At 50.8% G+C, this 5469-nt stretch overlaps 1 non-coding gene across 1 annotated transcript; it reads right to left on the bottom strand.

Moving 5' to 3' along the window:
* Positions 1 to 674: 674 nt before the first annotated feature.
* On the bottom strand, positions 675 to 746 carry Trnae-uuc (transfer RNA glutamic acid (anticodon UUC)). The gene has a single exon. It is a non-coding gene; the product is annotated as a tRNA-Glu (tRNA).
* Positions 747 to 5469: the final 4723 nt, after the last annotated feature.

A 5469-nucleotide genomic window follows, 5' to 3' on the forward strand; every position in this document is an offset into this window, starting at 1 on the left:
GAGCTGAGCGCGGGGAGCGCGAGCCCAAGGACCGCCGTCGGGGAGCGGGCGGAGCAGGCAGGGGGCGCCCCGGAGCCGCCCGCGCCCGCGGTCCAGGCGCGGGGAGTGGGCCCCGGGCGTCTGCGGGACGCGGCCGCTGGAGCAGCCGGGGAGGGCGGGGGAGGCCACGCGGGTCTTCTGGCCTGGAAATGCCGCCGGCCTGGCTTTCGCTGTGGGCAGCGCGAGGCTCGGGCTCAGTCTTGCGGCCTTCTCTGTCCTGGAGAGCGCCACCGCCCTCCCTGGCGCTTCGCCACCTGAACCACTGGGTGTGGGGCTCCTGAAGGGACGGGGCCTCGCAGGAAGGGTCCTGAAGGCCGTCCACCAGGGTGCTGGGGTGTCCGGGAGAGCCTGTCCACGGGTGGGCAGCGGGTAAGGGCGGGAAGAGGGAGAGGAAGCAGAGGTGGGAAGGCGGCCGGTGAGGGCCGCGCGTTTGGGGTCCCGGCGGTGTCGGCGTCGGAGTCCGAGTGACCTTGGTTTCGGTTTTCTTTCGGAAAAGAGCGAGGGGAAGCGCGGCGTTAGGTTGGGGCTGAGGTGAGGACAGGGAAAGGGAGCGCAGGGGAGCGCTGTGGAGTGGCCGCCCGCAGCCCAGCCGGCGGCCAGGGCCTTCAGGCGCGACGAGGCCCGGGCAAAAGGGATTCCCTGACCGGGAATCGAACCCGGGCCGCGGCGGTGAAAGCGCCGAATCCTAGCCACTAGACCACCAGGGAGGGACGGTGGCCTGCCCAGGTGCGCCCTCTCGTGCTGGCTGCTGTCCGCGGAGGCACTTGTGAGACCCAAGGCGCCCGCTGGGAAGGCTGGAGCCGCAGAAGCCAGGCGACTCCTCACTGCCGCAGCGCATCCGCCACCGCCCTGCCGCCGACGCCTCCCACCCGCCCAGGCCTGGGCGCGTCTCTGGGCGGAGGCCAAGCACACGGAGCCCGCCCCGGTTCCGCCCGGTCCAGCTTTCGCACCGCCAGGCGCCAGCGCCGAGCGCACCCTCGTGGCCACCGCGGCTTCTGGCCCGGAATCGGCCTCCTCGGCCCGCGGCGAGCGCGAGCCCCCAGTCCTCGCCCTGCGGGGGTCGGGGCTGCTCGGGACTCGCCGGCTCCGGACGCTCACCGCGCGGGGGGCTCATTGCCGTAGGCGCCCGCTCAGGAGCGCGGAGCCAGACGCCGGCGCAGGACGTCTCTGCCGCTCGAGTCCCTGCGCTTGGCCTTCGCGCGTCCCCGTCGCGCGGACCCGCCGGTCCGCACCGAGTCCGAAGTGGGGAGACGCCCTCGTGCCCCGCGGGCAGCGCGCCTGGGCGCTCGCGCCCCCAACGATGGTCAGCTGCGGGAGGTCCCGGGGCCGCGGGGGAGGGCGCGATCCCCAACCGGGGCTCCCGCCGTGCGCCCGTCCCGCGCCCGGGTCTCCGCCGGACTCAAGGCCAGCAGGCGGGCCTGGGTGCCAGTGCTGGGCGAGGCTGCAGGGAGCGGTGGCTCCCTCCCCTTTGGCGTGGTTCCAAACTGGTGTAGAGGAAATATTTAAAAGAATTACGTTACAAATGGGGAGGGCAAAGAGATATAAAAGGCAGCTAAGTTCTCTATAGCTCACTCGAGCTGGCAAAATAATGTCACTAGTGTACCGTGTTAAAATATAGACGTAGATATAAAAATATATCCATCTCCAGAAACCAAGAGAGCTCCACAAACAGATCGTATTAACACCACTACATATACTCCAATATGCAATTCCAAAATATATTCCAGTCCCCACAAGAAGGTAGCAAATAGGAAACGGTCCCAGAACACAGATGAAACTTTACAAACAGAAAATGAAATATAAAATGGCAGATTTGAGCCCCCTCCTTTCAATAAGTATTATTATCTTTGTTTTTTATTTATTTATTTTTATGTGGTGCTGAGAATCGAACCCAGTGCTTCACATACGCTAGTAGGCAAGCGCTCTACCCCTGAGCCACAATCCCAGCCCCTAATAAGTATTCATTTTTAAATGCAAGTTTTCTGATTACATCCATTCAAAGACAGACTGTAGAGGAATGCAGTAAGAGGTATGACCCACCGGAGTGCATGCTGGATACAAAGAAGCCAAAGTCAAATATAATGATACAGGCAGGTGGGAAAGAACGGATGGACAGAGCTATACCATGCAGCATTAAGCAAAGGCAAGCAGAGCTGGCTGTATTAATATTAGATAAAGTGAAGTTCAGAACAAAGACACTAACCAGAGACCCACAGGCACATTAGGCAATGGTAGAAGGGTGGGTCCAACATGTGCAACAAATACCGGTGGAACTGAACAGGCAATTTCACAATTAGAGCTGGAGACTTCAATAATACAGAGAACAACTAGTCAGAATCAGCTGGGATCTTGAATAAACCAACAACACAATCAATAAGCAGAAAATAATTGTCAAGCTTAGAAACCTCTGCAAGAGCAGAATGCATACAGTCATCGGCCCAGATTCACAGGTTGAACGGCTAACTTCATCAGCCACTAGGCATATGATAATTAAAGTCCCAGTGAGATATCAGTGCACACCTATCAGGATGTCCTCAATAAAAGCCTGACGACATCAAGTGCTGATGAGGATTCAAGGAAGCCTGGATCACTCATATATTGCTGGGGTGAATAGGAAGCATCAAAGCCACTCTTTGGTCAGCTCCGTGTTGCTGTGATCAAAATACCTGACTGAACCTGACGAAAACTTTACTTGGGGCTAGAGTTCCAGAAGTCTCAGTCCATAGTGGCCAACTCCTTTGCTCTGTACAATGAGCAAAGGCCAGGCAGAGATAAGTACTGGGGCTCCCACAAATACCTGTATCGTAAATTTCATAGCAACTGAATTCTTAATATCTGGCGGAAGCGGGAGGGAATGTGGACGACCTTTGGGTAAACAAATTATGGGTTATCTATCCATAGCATGGAATAGTACGCAGGCATTTGAATACAAAAAGAACAACCCATTCATACACTCAGCCACCGGAATGACTCTCCAGAGAAACTCACAGTGAGAAACTGTAATCCCAAAGGCTAAACACTGGGTTCCATTCATACATCATGTTGAAAAGAATAAATCACAGGAATGGAAGTCGATTAGAGGTGGCCAGGGGTTAAAGAGGAAAGGAGGGGCCGTCCTGAAGAGAGGAGACTATCATTCCAAAAGGGCCTCGAGGGGGCTGGGGTGGCAACTCAGTCGTAAAATGCTTGCCTAGCATGTGTGAGGCACTGGGTTTGATGCTCAGCACCACATATAAATAAACAAAATAATGTTCTATCAGCAACTAAAAAAAAATAAAGTTTAATTTAAAATAGGGGCCCTCGTGGTGGACTTTTATGGTGATGAAAATATTCTTGCTTATATCAATATCAGTGTCCCAGTACTACACTACATGCAATATTTTAAAAAACACCACCGTTTTGTAAATACCACCAAATGTTACAATTTGAGGAAACTGGGTAAAAGCTACAAGGGATCTCTCTGTATCAGTTCTTAAGATAGTATGTGAATTACTTTAAAAAAAAACACATGTACTAAATGAAATCTAAGTATATTTCTCCTTGTTTGTCCTGGACGTTGTTTAGAAAACATTAAGGCAAACAAAACTTCCCAGCACCCTTGATACCCTTGAAGATAGCACCAATAACACCAGGCTTTGCACCTTTTTTAAAATGAAGAGTATAAAATGTTCACTGATCCCTACTGTTCTTCTTTGAGGACTGTCCACAGTTTCTTCTTTTCTCCTCTGCGTTTTTCAAAGGCATGGAGAACAAAACTACTCTAAAAGATTGTACTGGTCTGAATTCTTTAGAGAAACAAAACCCATATTGTTCAAACATTATTTGCATAGAGAGGCTTATAAAAAGGCATTGGCTCACGTGATCATGGACACTGAGAAATCCTAGACCTCATCTGATCCAGGAGAGCCCGTGCTGTAGTTCCAGTCCAAGCTCAAGTCCCAAGGCAGAAACTGATATCTCAGCTCAAAGACAGTCTAGAAGAGAGAAAGAGGAGCTGGGCTTGTGGCTCAGTGGTGGAGCACTTGCCTGGCAACTGTGAGGCACTGGGTTTGAATCTCAGCACCACCTGTTAGGCTGTAAACAAGTCTGGATGGCACCTGGCAAAATGCCATTGGGAGTGGTTTGTGAAGTAACGCCAGTGAGCCATTAAGTGTGGAGATTGCTTATTGGTTGACTGCTGTATCGAGTTTATGTTAATTAAGATAAGCTGTGTGAAATGTATAAATACCCCTCCGGTCCTACAATAAACGGCGTCCACTCCTGCTGTATCAAGGTACACAAGTTGTTCGTCCCCCCCCCCCCCCCCCGGTTATTTTGCTGCAGCTGGACTGCAGCAACCACCTATAAATAAATCAATTAAATAAAGGTCCATTGACAGCTAAAGATGTGTATTTTAAAAAGAGAGAGGTAGAGATCTTCCTTAACCTTGTTTTTATTTTTTATTTTTTCTTCTTCTTTTGTTGTTGTAATCCAGGGCTTCCAGTTGACTGAATGAGGCTCATAGACATCGAGGAGGGCAATCTGCTTTATTCAGTTTATGGATTCAAATGTTAATCTCATCCAGAAACACCTTTGGAGACATACTCAGAAGTGTTTTACCAAATGTCACAGCACCTTCTGGTCTATCCAAGCTGACATGTAAAATTCACTACTCCTATACCCTCATCACTCCGAGTAATACATTTAGCATAACGTCTTACCCAATTATAAAATACAGCTACTACATTTCAGCATAACGTTGGCTTCTCCTTTGCAGCGGTAATATGTTGGGCTTTCAGTGAACACGGGGTCATTTTGACCTCATGTGGTCTCACCCAGCCCCTACCATCATTACCACCAGTGAATTGTTGGCGTGGCTTTGTTTTTTCAAAATATCAGTAAACTCTGGACTTTGCTAATCTCCCTTTGCACAGGTGGCTTGGTAGAACCCCGCAACAGAGGCCAGTCTTCTCTTGACCTGAGTGATTAGGTCACTACCAAGAAACGATCATGGTTACTGGAGGACTCTAAAATATCTGGGAAGTTAAGCTGTGCAAAACATGCAACAGCATATCCGTGTGTGATGTCCACTGGGGCCTGCTGATGTGGCCCTCCCCCCAGGCCTTAGCACTGCCCCTACTGGAAAATCATGGATAGGTAGAAGAAGAGAAAGTCTGCCACCCTGGCAAGTTCACAAAGAAAGGGCAATTGATAGAGTTGGAAGTAACGTGGAATATGATTTGTCATCATTCGTGGGGGAGATAAATTTGTAAAATATACAAAAGTTAGAAGTATCAGGTAAACACTGTGATGTAGCAATTGCACGGCCAGTTCTCTGCACCACGGAAATGAGGTAGTGGTACAAGAATGATGGGCAGCATTATTTTTCAACATAAAATCTCGAACCAACCCAATTTCAAAACCATTTGGAAAAGGTCACTGAAAACTGCA

Source organism: Marmota monax, unplaced genomic scaffold (assembly GCF_021218885.2).
Source record: "Marmota monax isolate L192 unplaced genomic scaffold, Marmota_monax_Labrador192_F-V1.1 WCK01_AAM20220418_F8-fsc00320, whole genome shotgun sequence".
In the NCBI taxonomy this organism is placed as follows: Eukaryota; Metazoa; Chordata; class Mammalia; order Rodentia; family Sciuridae; genus Marmota; species Marmota monax.